A 15,885-nucleotide genomic window follows, 5' to 3' on the forward strand; every position below is an offset into this window, starting at 1 on the left:
ACACCAGCACCTCCAAATCATTGCTCCAGATATGTGTCATAACATATCTGAACAGGTTGATTAAAAATATCTACAAATGAACCAATGTATTTCAGCTGGCTGCCCTCATTTGAGGAGCAATTTTGTCTTGAATTGTTCTGCTAATATGTCCTAGCATGTTTTTACTTTTACAGCAGCCATCAGAGATTTAGGTGTCATCAATTCCCAAGTTATTTTTTTCTCTGCAGTTGTGAGAATTGATTTCCTTTTTAAATAAAATATGCCTAGAACTCCCAAATGTTATAAACCTAAAGTTCCATGATTATGTGGAAAAATCCTATTTCAATTTGAACAGTTTGACTGTCAGAAGAACAGCCTAGTTCCCTTCTGATTAACTGTCTGACTTTAAAGTGGCATTGACTAATAAAATTCTCATTCAAGATGGCTCACTAAATGAGTTTTGAAATTAGTTTTGAAATAACATTGCAAGATTAGGATTCAATTTTGGAGTGCACAGCATTTGGTTATCTGCCTCAAAGCACTCACTCAAATTGGCTTTAATTACAGTTACTTGGCCAAAATCATCAACCAAAGGTACTGCACAGTGTGACAAAAGACAAATGAGTGACTAGATTTTTTTTCATGGTTGAAAAATGTGTTGCTGGAAAAGCGCAGCAGGTCAGGCAGCATCCAAGGAGCAGGAGAATCAACGTTTCAGGCGTAAGCCCTTGTTCAGGAATCCTGCTCCTTGGATGCTGCCTGACCTGCTGCGCTTTTCCAGCAACACATTTTTCAGCTCTGATCTCCAGCATCTGCAGTCCTCACTTTCTCCTTTTTTTCATGGTGTTGATTTAAGTTAATATTTGCCAGGACATCAGAAGATTTCCCTGCACTTCTTCAGATAGGGCCATGGGCTCTGAGCATCTTGTCTGAGGAATCATAACTCTGAAAATACATTGCATACATACTGATGCACTGAAGTACCTGTCAAGATGTATTAACATCTGAAACAGGAGTCAAATCCTCAAAGTTTTAGTTTCAAATTATCTAACATGCTTTTAAATATCTTGACTGCACCTGCCTCCATCACACTTTCAGGCAATGCATGCCTGAACCTAACCACTAGCTGCACAATAATACTTGTTTTTATTGTTTTTGGTTTTTCAGCTAATTTTTGAAATCTATTCCTCTTTATCACTTCATAATAACAGCACATTCGATCCCTTTCACATTGTACAGATTACTCATAATTTTGAATACTGCTATCAAACTTTTTCTGAACCCTTTGAGGAAAATAATCTTAACTTCTAAATTAATACAAGACAGTCAATCTTGCTTTGACAAGTGCAGGTCATGTCTGATAAATTTAATTGAGTTCTTTGACGAAATGACAGAGGCAGTGGTTGAAGGTAGTGCTGTGGATGTTGTATATTAAAACTTTTAAAAAGCATTTGATATGGTGCCGCATGGAAATTAGCAAATTAGAAATGTTTGGGATTGATGGACCCTTGGCAGCATAGCTTCGAAGGTGGCTAAAGAATTGGAAAGAGATGCTAATTATAGATGGGCACTTCTCAGATTGGAGATGAGTTGACAGTAGTGTTCCCCAGAAATTGGTGTTGGAACCCTCGCCTTTTCTGATATATTTTAAACAACTTGGAGATGGTGTTGACAAAATTTCTACATTTGTAGATTTTATTCTCTAAGGAGAATAATTGTGAGGATAATACTGACTGACTTCGGAGGGAGGTTGGCAAGTTCGCAAAAACTCAATGCAAAAAAATGAGGCAATGCATTTTGCTCGACGAAACATGGAAAGGCAATACAGGCTTAATGGCACAAATTTGATGAGAGTACAAGAGCAGAGGGACCTCGGGGCTCAAGTACATGATTCTTTGAAGGTGGCCAGGCAAGTTGAAACACATGTTAGAAAGGCTTATAAATTCATTTGGTTTATAAATAGTGGCATAGAGCTTAAAAACAAGGAAATGATGCTACACCTCGACAAATCATTTTGAAGACTACATTTTGAATATTGTGTTCAGTTATTTAAAGAAAGATATTAAAGCTCTGGAGAAAGTTCAAAGATTTATTAGAATGATACCAAAAATTAGGTATTTTTGATACAAGGAAAGATTAGAGAGATTGGGCTTGATCTCCTTCGAGCAGAGAAGATTAAGAGGTGGCCTGATTGAGGTGATTACAAACAATTTTGACAGGATTACAAACAATTTTGACAGGATAAAGAAAGATATTCTATTTCCACTAGTTGGGATGTAAGTAACGAGGGATCACAGCTTCAAGGTTGTAAGCAAGAGAGCTCGGAGTGAGATTAAGAGAAATGTCTTTACTCAGTGAGTTGTAAGGACTTCAACTATGCTTCTTGGGAGAGTGATGGAGGAGGGTTCAAAGAAAAGCTGGATATATATTTGAGAGGAATGAAGTTAGAGGGCTGAATAGTAGGGTTGGGGGGGGGGAGCGGGATGACGGGTGGATATTGCACTAGCTGGGTAGCTCTTTTGAGATCAGGTACAGAGATGGTAGGTTGAATAGTCTGCATTTGTACTGTAAAATTCTATGATTATATTCTCAAGTCTATCTTCATCAGTAAAGTTCCTCCTCCTGGAAGCAGTTTGTAGAGACTTTACACACTAATCAGCAGTTTGTTGCATTGAAGAAGGTAAACAAAACTCTGTTTCTTACTGCAGTTCTATTGTAATGGAATCTCCAGCAGCTGATGATGATGCTGACGTCATCTTCCAAGATAGTTTAGACTCTGTAACAATTCCTACAGGTTAAAGATTAGCTAATATAACCCCATGATTTAAAAAAGGACGTAGGAGGAATCAGAATTATAGACCAATAAGTCTGAAGTCAGTAGTACTGAAGTTGCTAGAGCCTATTATCAAGAGTTTTATAACAGAGCACTTGAAAATCAATGGCAGAATCAGACACAGTATGGATTTACAAAATGCGAAGTTATGTCTAAAAAATCTGTGGATGTGGTTCATTTGTACTATCAGGAAGCTTCTGACAAATTCCCATTTGAACTTAATGTATAAAATTAAAGTGCATAGAATTGGGGCAGTGTATAGAAATGGTTTGAACATTGTCAGACAAGAAACAAAGAGAAAAAGTAAATGGGTCTTTTTTCTGAAAGGTACTGGGATCTCAGCTGTTCACAATGTATATTAAAGGATATAAATGTGCGAACTGAATGTAATATCTCAAAATTTGCGGATGAGACAAAGCTGGGTGGGATTGTAAATTATGAGGAGGATGCAGAAATGTTGCAGTGTGATTCAGATAGGCTGAGTCGGGCAAATGCAGTATAATTTGAATGAATGTTTTAGTACGAAAATAAGAAGGCAGATCATTACTTGAATGGCTGTAAATTGAGAGAGGGGAATTGTCAGAGAGACCTGGTGTCCACATGCACCAGTTGGTGAAAGTAAGCATGCAGGTACAGTAGGCAGTAAAGGTTCCAAACTATTTGTTGGGCTTTATGGTAAGAGGATTCAATCACAGGAACAAAGACATCTTGCTGCAATTGTACAAAGCATTAGTGAGGCCACACCTGGAATACTGTATGTAGTCTGGTCTTATAGAGGGAGTGCGGAAAAGGATTACCAAATCAATACTTGAGATAGCAAGATTGATGTATGAGAAAAGATTGAATTAGGGTTTCATTTACAGACGTTTAGAAGAATGCGGGTGGATCTCATAGAAGCCTAAACAATTCTTACAGGATTAGACAGTGTAGACTGTTCTTGATGGAGGGGGAGTTCAGAACCAGGTGTCATGATTTAAGAATAAGTGGCAAACATTTTAGGACTGTGATGAGGAGACACGTTTTTCACCCAGAGAATTTCTGTGAAATTCACTATCACAGAAAGTGGTTGAGGCCATTGTGATTTTCAAGAAGGAAGTAGCTCTTGTGGCTAATGGGATAAGACCATGAGATATAGGAGCAGAATTCGGCATTCACCCCATCGTGTCTCCACCATTTGGTCATGGCTGATATGTTTCTCAACCCCATTCTCCTGCCTTCTCCCTGTAACCCTTGATCCCCATACCAATCAAGTATCTATCTCTGTCTTAAATACTTTCAATGATGTGGCCTAGATAGTTCTCTGTGGCAATCCGTTCCAAAGATTAACCACCCTCTGGCTGAAGAAATCCCTCCTCAATTGAGTTCTAAAGGTTTATCACTTCACTCTGAGGCTGTGCCCTTGGGTCCTAGTCTCTCATACTCATGGAAGCACTTTCTCCCTGTCCACTCTATCAAGGCTGCTCAGTATTCTCTAAGTCTCAATCAGATCCTCCCTCATCCTTCTAACCTCTACTGAGTTCAAACCTACAGTCCTCAGCAATTCCTCAGAATAAGCTCTTCACTCCTGAGATCATTCTTGTAAACCTCTGCCTATCTTTGTGTCATCTATAAATTTAGCAACAATGCTCTTAGTTCCTTCATCCAGATTGTTAATGTATAATGCAAATAGTTGTGGTCCCAACACGAACCCGTGTGGAACTCCACTAGTCACTGGTTGCCATTATGAAAAAGACCCCATTAATCCTACACTCTGCCTCCAACGTCAAGGGATATGGGGAGGGCAGGAGGGGAGGGATTTGGGTATTGAGCTTAGTGATAGGCAGGATCATATTGAATGGTGGAGCAGGCTGGAGGGATCCAATGTCCTACTCCTGTCCCCATCTTCTGCATTTCCAGATTTCTATGTTTCCCATCACATATCTCATTATACATTGATCGGGGTAATTTTTTTGGCTGAATTACTGAGCGTGTGTTATTATAAATAATGACAACCTGCATTTATATGGCACTTAAAAGAATAAAATTTCCTAGAGCACTTTACAGAAGTATAAGCAAATGATCAGTACCTTCAGAACAAGAAAGAATATTTGAGTAGGAGTTGCAAACTGGAACACACAAATATAGACCTACAATTTATATATTACAAATTTCTAATGTATGGTTCTTTGCTCACTCCTGGAGCATCTAATTATCTCCCTTGGGATTTCTATTTTCTAAATTGTTCATTTTGAATCCTTAAGGGTAGCAGTCTCATTGTACCTAATTCTAAACAAGAAATTGCTTTGTTTACAATGGAACCAAATCTGTAATGAACATTCCTTGGCATTTTTGTTTTGGAGGGAGGTGAGGAAGCAGAGATATTTTAAACTAGGATCAAAAGTAACTCAGTGAAAGTAAAAGTGTTTTTTGGATGTTCAGGTGTTTTTTTTTTAGAACAGAATTTATTTAACCAGGATTAGTTGATACATAAGAATGTTAAAAATATAGGAGCAAGCGTAGGGCTCCTGTTTTGCCATTCTTGGTAAGACTACACCTTTGGTAAGACATATCCCAAAATTAAATGTAATGGATCAATTTTAAATTGCTTACAAAGCCAGTATATCCTTTCTCAAATGCAATAACTCAAGGTGTGGCCTCACCAACACTCTGCACAGTTGTAATAAGACTTCCATATTTTTAAACTCCAAATCCTAACAATTAGGGCAAAAAATCCACTTGCTTTCCTAATTATTTTCTGCATCTGCATGCTATCTTTTGTGTTTCGTGCAGAAAAGCACTCAGATCTTTCTGTGCTGCAGTTTTTTAGATTCCATTTAAGTAATCTTTTGATTCTTCTGAGCAAAGTGCATGACCTCACACTTTCCAACATTAAACTCCATTTGCTAAGTTTATGTACTCATGACAAGTTACCTTCCCACCTATTTCTGTGCTGTCAGCAAATTTGGATACATTACACTGACCTCTCCTCCAAGCCAGTTAAATAGGTAGTAAATAAGTGAGACTCTAGGATTCATCCTTGTGGCAACGTGTCTAAGAACTTGTGATTCTGAATCCAAAAGGACATCTCTTTAATAAGTCTCATGCAAAGGTTGAAAACAAGACAGAGGAGGAAACATAATGAAATGGTCAAATCAGGTGCAGAAAAGGAGGTGATTGAAAGAAACAAAAATCCAAGAAATGAAAAGTTAACAAAATCATTGTGAAAATGCTTTGAGGATCTGCAGGTATGACACTCCATTGTTTTCTTTTGGTTTTTTTTCGGCCTGAAAGGTTGACTTTCACTAGTAACTATGTCTTTCTAAGGTGAAAATCCAACCCTAAGTGCCTGCAGTGCATTTTGTTAATGTTTATGGTGCAAATCCAGCAATTTCTTACCATTGGTCAGGGACACTGGTAGTGATTTCCTGCTTTCGCAAGGTTAATGAAGCAATGCAAATCATCTAGCAACTTGTAGCAATTCACAACTTATGGGCCGTTTATTATACATCAATTTCTGTTTCTCTATGTGTTACATAAACCTACTATTAATGTCCCAGCAATTTCTGGGGCTGGTATTTCTTCAAGAGTTTTCATCAAATCGACCGCAGGGAGTGGATAAACCCCAGAGCTCACAAACTAACATATATAGCAGTATAAGAATTGCGCTATTCATGTTTTTTTTAAATTCAATTACAGAGCAAGAGCTGAATGTTTATGGAAAACTGCACAAAGTCCAGCCAACTGCTTAATGTTTTCCCCTTGTTTATTGTGCTTGTCCTTCTTCATAAAAACATTCCAGCAAGAAATTTACCAATTTACTTAATTACAAAATGCCTTTCCTTTAATGGATGCAGGAATTTTACAACAAACTATGTAATTTGACTCCCGTGTGAAACTTAAGTTATGAAAAAACCGCAATCAAGTAGAATTGCTTCATCTGCGCCATTAAACAGTTAGAGCAAAGGTGAGCAATTGAGGAAAGGTGCTGCACAGTATAATGTGTAGATGGAGACCTGAGAGACAGAAAGACAAATGACCTAGAATTTGTCAGAATGCAGCTAGAGAATGCCTAAAAAGATGACATTAGAGTTAAAAAAAAGCATTTGACCTGTCAGAATAATCAGCATGTTTCGATATTGAGTATATTCTGATGTATTGCTTCCCCACTCATTATGTATTTAACAATAAATGATATAGACACCAGTGAGAAAGGAGTTGAATATTATGTCAATTGGGTTTGGAGAGGATTGGAAGCTGTTGTGGAGAATTAGTGCTATGCTGGATATGATTGGCCAAACAGTCTGTTTCTGTGTTGCATGTTCTGTGTAATTCTCTGTAGTTAGTGGTGACTTTGATTTTATGTTCCAGCGAAAGCCTCAGCTGCCGGTGTATTGTTTCGAATTCCTCCACAGAATGCTGTTCATTTTCAACATGCACTGCAAGTGAGTCAGGCTCCCTGCTGGTGTCCTGACAGAAATTATTGTGATGTGAGGAATATATATTAATGCCTTTGTTTTTGTTTGAATTTTTGAGTTTGAACTCGTGACAGATGTGTCTGTGTGTCTGAAAGAGTTTAATTAACTTGAAAGTATATCTATAGCCATGGAGATTGCTTTTAAAATATGTTTATGTTGGGAGAATTTACAAGCAAACAAAGTAAACAGTGTCATGCATAAACTTTTCAAGTTGAAGATTCAGAGTCTTTTGTAGGCGGAACACATATAAGTTGGAAATCAGTTTCTTAGTTTCCATTTAGAAAGGTATGCAAGGTTCTTAGCTGAAGCTGGCTATGTCAAGCTGTCACTCCTGTGGAAAAGAGAAGACTAGGAGCCACGGGCACAGCCTTAGAGTAAAGGGAAGACCTCTTGGAATGAAGAGAGAGTGGTGAATCTATGGAATTCACTACCAAAGAAGGCTGTGGAGGCCAGGTCATTGAATATATTTAAGACGGAGATAGATAGGTTCTTGATTGCCAAGGGGATCAAGGATTATGGGAAGAAAGTAGGAGAATGGAGTTGAGAAACTTATCAGCTATGACTAAATGGCAGAATGGACTCAATGGGCTGAGCGGCCTAATTTCTGCTCCTGAGGTCTGCTGGTCTAAGATAGCTTTGAATGATTAAACTTTGGTTACTTTAGTGTAAGGAGTTAAGTAGGCATTCCAGACTACTTTGGTTAAAACCCTGAAGGGGTTGAAGCAGAGGAAGTCTGAGCACAGTTGTATGATGGATCAGGAAGAGACTATCAGATTTTCATGAATGGGAATTAAATTCACAGCTAAGTCAAACCCTATGTGGGATAGAGAAGAGCATTGTCTCTGGTGTTTCAGTACTGTATTTGGATGCTTAGGATTAATGGGGTTGTATTTTTAACTTGTATTTTAAATTTTAAGTATGTGTTATGACAAGGGGTAAACCCCACCCTGTTAACTTAAACCAGCAACACAGAAAAGATTTACCCCGTGCTGTAATCTGTGAAAATTTGAGATGCAAAGAGCTATCCCAAAAGTTACTATTTAAAGTAAAAATTAACAATTTTATTTTTTTCAAGTCTAACAGAGAGTAATTGACTGACAACTATTTACAACTCATTTATGTAAACCTATCTTTTACCTTCCCCTGTGTAATACTGGTCCGATAAAAAATCCTGATTACGATTTGCCTAAAAAAAGGTCACGTTTCAAAACCAGTCAGCTTGCTGAGTATCCACTGTAGATTTTTCTCTGTTTTATTTTCTTCTTCTTAGGGGGATTCTGTTTCACAGGTTGTTGATAGATAAAGCTATCTTTAAGAGAGCAGATGTTTCTGCAAGCAGTCTCTCTATGTTGGTGCTTGGCAGTTCTCTTTGCCACTCTGGCTAACTGTTCAAAATGTCTGATATTTATATCCCAAAGCATCAGATAATTTCATTGGTTTTAATCTTGTCAAGTTAATAAATTCAAACTTGATTGGAGTTTATTATCTTGGGCATAATTTAAACTGATTGACTTTATTTGAATTTGTTTTTGTATCCAGGCAACCCAACTAATCTAGCTGTTTAACCAAATGTTATGTTTTAAATTTTCCAGTACTCTGTGTGCTTCTCTAAGTCCTTTCTAGCTTTTTTACTCTCTTAAAGGTACAGTACTCCTAAAACTTCATAACACCTCCATCCTTAAGAAAAAAATGAATCCTCATAATGAAAAGGTTGCTTCATTTATTTTTCTATTCTTTAAACACATTACCATAACATACAGGTAACTTTCATCTAAATTCACCTTAACTTCTTCCCTATATATTATGTAACTTTGGATAAATACAAATCTCATCTAAACTTTGTCAGTTAAATTCATGATAACGTATCTGTGATGACATTCTTACTATCCGCAATGTGTATGAGTTTTAAATTAGAAGTCTGTAACATAAAAGTCCAACAAAATAGTCTAATATTCTTGTCTTTAAAGTGATCTAAGAATATAAGAGGATTGTGATCCGTGCACACAACTGTCTCCAACACATTGTTCGTGGTATACAGAATAAAATGTTGTAAGGCCAATACAAACTCAATAGTTCTTTTTCGATCATGAAGTATTTCCTCTGGTAGATGTTGAGCTTCTTCGAAAAATAACCAACTAGCAGTTCAATCCTATCCCCATCTTCCTGTGGCAGTACAGCTCCAACTCCTATGTCTCTAGCATTGATAGTGACTTTAAAACGTTTTGAAAAGTTTGCTGCAGCTAAAACTGGTTTGGTGGTTAATATTGCTTTCAAATGGTCAAATGTCTCCTGGCATTGTTCTGTCCACAGAAACTTTGTCTTCTTCTTCAGCAAATCACTTAATGGTGCCGCAACACCACTGAAGTTTAGAACAAACCTCCAATAGAATCCACTGAGTCCTAAGAATCGAAGCACCTCTTTCTTCGAGGTTGGTCATGGAAATTCCTCAATGGCCTTTGTTGTTTGCATTCCGTGAGGCCAATCTTCCATGACCAATGTTATGTCCCAAGAACGTCACCTCTGGATTCGCAAATTCAGTTTTATGTAAGTTTACTATCAGTTTTGCTTCTCGTAGTCATTCAAAGAGCTCTGCCATGTGATCTTTCCAGGGCTTACTAAAGTTCACTGTATTACCCAAATAGACTGCACAGATTGTTACTGGATTAGTGGTGCTGGAAGAGCACAGCAGTTCAGGCAGCATCCAACGATGCTGCCTGAACTGCTGTGCTCTTCCAGCACCACTAATCCAGTATTTGGTTTTCAGCATCTGCAGTCATTATTTTTACCTCTGCACAGATTGTTATCCCAGCCATAACTCTGTTCATGAGTCTTTGGAATGTGGCAGGTGCATTCTTCATTCCAAAGACTCATGAACAGAGTTGTGGCTGGGATAACTTTAAACTGATATTGCCCATTAGGGGTTACAAATGCAGAAATTTCTTTTGCTGTCTCTGATAAAGGTTCCTACCAGTAACCACACAGTAAGTCCAACTTGGTGATGTAACTGACATGTTCAACTGTCTTGATTCAGTCTTCCAAACTTGAAATTGGATATGAGTCCGATTTTGTAACGGCGTTGACCTTCCAATAATCGTTGAGTCCCATCCGGTGTGGGAACTAAGACGATTGATGAACTCCCTCACTCTGGCTTGGTTCGATGATATCCTCATTGAGCATGGCCTCCATCTCCTTCTGGACCTGTCAGACTTTGAAAGGATTAAGCTGACAGGGGTGTTGTTTTATCAGAGCAGTATTTCCTACGTCTACTTCATATCTAATAGCAATAGTCCTTACATATGTCCTTGTACTGCAGTAACAAATCTTTCAACAGCTTTCTATGCTGCTGAGAGAGATAGCTTACTAAACTATCCCACTCCTCGAAGATCTCTTCATTTTTTAAATTCTATTTTGAGGCACATCAAAAGTCACATCATTTGGATTTGATCCCTCACTTTGCATGGCAGTATCTAACACCTATTTCTCTCTAGTATGTGAGGTTTCAACATGTTCACATGACATATCCAATGCCTTTTTTTCTATCTGGCATCTTTACGAGATAGTTCACCTGAATCAACTTTTTCTCAATTTGATAGGGACCACTAAACCTGGCTTTGAAGAGCTCTCCTATCCTCATTCACAACAAGCTTTCTTGGACTCTTCATGTGGACACACTTGTTACAAAGGCCCAATTCTCTTCTTCCTCAGGCAGCTGAGAAAATTTGGGATGTCGATGAATACCTTTGCCAACTTTTATAGGTGCGCCATCGAGAGAACTTTGTCTGGATGTATAACTACCTGGTATGCCAACTGTACCATTCAAGATCAGAGATGGTTACAAGAATGGTGAACTCAGCCCGGACAATCACAAAGGCCAATTTCCCATCTATAGAATTCATCTACCATGCCCGCTGTCAATGAATAGCTGCATTCTCAAAGATCCATCCCACACTAGCAATGTTTTTATACAATCTCTACCATCGGGGAGAAGCTACAGAAGCCTGAACACACGTACCAGCGGTTTTGCAACAGTTTCTACCCTACTGTTGTTAGAATACTGAATGGACTCACAAACTCTTAACACTTGCCTGTACCTGTGTTTTTGCTTTTGCTGCTGTTTCCGATTATTTACTTATCTGTGCTACTTAACTATATAATCTGCCTGTATTGCTCACAAGACAAAGCTTTTCACTGTCGCTTGGTAAACGTGACAATAAATTCAATTCAATTCAATACAATTCAAAAGACGTCTCACATCATGCCCAAATATTAACTTGAAGGGATTGAACTGAGTAGGTTCATTTGGGGCATCTCTAATGGCAAACAATATAAATGGGATACTTTTATCCCAATTATTTGGGCAATCCTGACAATATGTTCTCAACATGATCTTCAAGGCTTGATGAATCAATTTGATTTGATTTCTCAAGCTCTCTGGGATTCAGGATGATACGCATTGGATTTAAAGTGTTGTATACCTAAGCTATCCATGATTTGGTGATCCCGGTGTTGGACTGGGGTGTACAAAGTTAAAAATCACACACACATGCACTCCTATACACACATACATACGGACACACATATACACAGACACCCACACACACCCTGACAGACACACACACTCCCACACTCACACATGCACCCCCTCACAGACTTAAGACACTCTACACTCACTACACACACACATACACTTTCTCACACTCACAACCCCCAACCCAGACAGACACACACACACACACACAGACAAAGACCCACATGCACACATATATTTTGTGGGGTGAATTTGTACTTTCAGGGTTACATTGTACTTTGCTCAAAAACTGCATGCATTCATGTAGAACTCTGCGCTCAAAAACTGCATGAATTTATGTAAAACTCCATTATCTCACTTTTTAGATTAAAATCAATCTAAACATCATGGCATAGACAGAGAACACAGGGGGCCAACACCTTCAACATATTGTCTACCTATTGTCTACCATTGTTAACAGCTAACCTGAGAATGCAACTTTTAAAAACAGGTTTTGTGATTTACACATGAAAGAAATGAAACTATCATGGTATTCAAACAGATGTTTAACAGACAATCAATTTTTCAATGTATAATTTCAGTTACATCACACTGTAAATTTTTGTGATAAATTCTGTGTTAGGCTTGAGCCCTCCACTATCACCTGATGAAGGAGCGATGCTCCGAAAGATAGTATGCTTCCAATTAAACCTATTGGACTATAACCTGGTGTTGTGTGATTTTTAACTAAGCTATCCATAACCTCCTTAAACAGTCTAGCAGTAAAATTTGACCTTTGGTTTGACTAAATCTCTCTGGGTAGCCCATACCATGTACAGAAAGCTACTAACATCTCTACTACCCTTTTGCCTTGATAGTCCGTAATAGAATTGCCTCCAGAAATCTGGTAGACTCATGCAGTATTGTTAACAAGTACTGGTTCCCATTTTTAGTTCTCAGGAGGGGACCTACACAATCAATTATAACCAGCGTGAAAGATTCTTCAATTGTGGGAATTGGCAACAAAGGTACTGGTTTTATTGCCGCCTGTGGTTTATCGACCATTTGGCATATATGAGACATATGGCAAAATTAACCACATTCTTTGCATTCCAGGCCAATAAAGATATTTTTGAACCTTAGCCTGAGTGTTTTGTACCCCTAGATGACCTCCAACAGGTCATTCATGTGCTTCCCGTAACACCTCTTGTCTGTATGCTGTCACTTCGGACCATTTCTCCTCTACAATAAAGTGCCGTGGTCTCCATTTCCGTCTTAGGATTTTATCTTTCAGATAATAACCCTCCACGGAATATTCTCTCCTTTTCAGAGTATACATCCACGTATATATCTTTAACCATCTTGTCTTGCTGTTGCACGTCCCTTTGCCTTTCAAGACTGAACACTTCTGTCTGACCCTCTGCCTGTTCAGGTTTTTCCTGCACCATTACATCAGACAGGGTGTTCCCTAACTGAACCTCAATTCCTTCATCTCTATCTTTACTTTTCACTTCATGCTGTGACTTATGATAATGGGATCTGGTTACTACACAGTCTGGGAAAATACCAGGGTATTTCTGTTTTACCTCCTCAGTTTCTTGGTCTTCCTTGGGTTTCTCCACAACAAGGGATGTCACTCCTATCCTTGGATCCTATCAAATCATTCCCAAGAAAAAACTGAATCCCTGGAACTGACACTCTGTCAATCACTCCCACTGTTACTTCCCCATTCTTGAGTTGGTACTCCAACCTGATCCTACATAGGGAAAATGCTAAATTTCTGTCCAATATCCTATACTCTCGGGTAACAGATCAGAAAGAGTGCATATTCGCTCAGCTCTTACTATCAGCAACTGGTTAGATCCTGTATCTCTCAAGATTATAACTTCTTTACCTTGTCCCCATTCTCTCTGAGTAAACTTTACCCATAGAGGCAAATTCTTTGGAGAGATCAGGTATTAACTTCATAGCCAGCCGCTGCCGAGGCTGTCCACTCTTCTGCAGCCCTTCAGGACCATTTGGGGCCTCCTTTACTACCTTCACTAATGCCACTGGCTGAGCTTCTTTTACCACATCTTTTCCCACAGTGCCATTCTTTAACGACCAGCACTGTTACTTGACATGTCCCACTTTACCACAGTGGAAACACCTGAGGCCTTTCACCTCCTTTCCACCCTCTTGGGCTTCATTTTTAACCTGTGGTAAAATCTTATTAGTGTTCTTTACTCTTTCTTTCATAGTGTAAGATTTCCCATTCTTCCAACTTCTATCCCCCATAGGGCAAAATTCTGGCCAGAAACTTATCTTATGCACCAACGTGTACTCATCTGCTAATTCTGCTGCCCTTCTCACTTCCTGAACCTTCTGTTCCTCCACATGAATTCTTACCAACTCTTGACATGCATTTTTAAACTCCAGCAGAAAAATCTATCGTAGAGTCGCAAAGGCCCTATCTATTTTTAAAGCTCGCATCCATCTATCAAAATGACTATGTTTTATTCTTTCAAACTCAACATAAGTCTGACCTGGTTCCTTCTTTATGTTTCTGAACTGTTGTCTATATGCTTCTGGTACCAATTCATAAGCACATAAACTTGTTTTACCTCTTCATAATCTCTAATCCAGAATCGGGTTTCCAGCATCTGCAGTCATTGTTTTTACCTAGTTGATTTTAACCCTACTGCGAATCCTCTTGCAAAGATGCCTGCCTTGAAAAAGTTTTCCTCCTCTCTCTACAAGAATCTCAGGGAGTCCCTCTCCCACTGCAACTCCCAGGTCATTTCCTCTTCCCTGAAGCTCTTCAACCATGTCCTGAAACAAACTCGCTACTTCAACAATTTCCTCATTTCCCCTTCCCCCACCTCACCCTAGTTCCAAACTTGCAGCTCAGCATTGTCCCCTTGACCAGTCCTACCTGCCTATCTTCTTTTCCACCTATCCACTCCACCCTCTTCCCCACCCCCGACCTATCACCTTCATTCCCTCCCCCACTCACCAGTTACATCCATGTTCTTGGTGTAATTCTCTGCCAAAGGAAACTGTTGGGGCTGAAACATTGAACACTTTCAAGAAAGATGGAAATATTGTTCTGCATCTAAAGGGGAGAGGTGGGAGCAAGTATGGTTTAGATCATCAGTCATGATCATACTGAGTGATGGAGCACGCTCAAATGGCTGAATGACTTACGCCTGCTCCTATATTCTATGATTCTATGATTCTATTTGCAAGGTACAAGTCAGAATTGTGATGTCTAAGCAGCTAGAAGGAAGAAGATGAGGGGAGCATAATAGTTTTTGACGTGTGTGTGCGCTCGCACGTGTTTCTGGGGGGCCGGGGCGAGGTGGTGGGCTGCTCGGTACTAGCTGAATGGACAGAAAGACAAATGAGTTGATCAGGAATAGAAGGTCAGGAATCAAAAGATTGCTAAGTACAGTTGTATGAAGAAAGATAGCCAAGAAGAGACATTGAAAAGATGTCTGATAGTCTTGTCCTGACAACAATTCAAGTGGGAGATGAGGAAAAACGAAAGAGGAAGAAGAAAAATTGGATGGTGGGCAACACTGAAAAGTAAATTATGGGAAGCTTGAAGAAAGCTTGAAAAGAAGCAAGATGATGTCAACTGTTAAAAGTAACTGTTAATTAAAACTTTAGTGACAGTGAATGACTGATCCCATATAAAAATAAAACTCAGCATCATGGAAGAATTTCTAATTATGAAATGATGGGATAGGGTAGACAGAATCAGACTGTTTCCAGTAGTTTAGGGGTTGTGGATAAGGGTCATAGATAGAAGATTAAATTTAAGACATTTGGAAAAGAGGCAGAAGAAATTAAAAAAGACCAGTGTGGAATTGTGAAATTCAGTTCCAGGGTTTGGTGGTTAAGATATAAACCGAATGCAGTGAAGATTTGTTTGAATAGATGAATGAAGGAAAAAGGATGAAGGAATATGGTCACATGGTGGCTAAAGAGAGCTTGAATAACAGGTGGGTAGAGGCAACAGAAGAGATGGGGCAGACATTGGTGGTATTTCAAAGGTTGAACTAATTAGTTTTAATAATGGAGACAATATTAAGTTGGAAACTGAACTGGGACCAAGTAAGTTGTTGAGA

Source organism: Chiloscyllium punctatum, chromosome 1 (assembly GCF_047496795.1).
Source record: "Chiloscyllium punctatum isolate Juve2018m chromosome 1, sChiPun1.3, whole genome shotgun sequence".
Taxonomy (NCBI): Eukaryota; Metazoa; Chordata; class Chondrichthyes; order Orectolobiformes; family Hemiscylliidae; genus Chiloscyllium; species Chiloscyllium punctatum.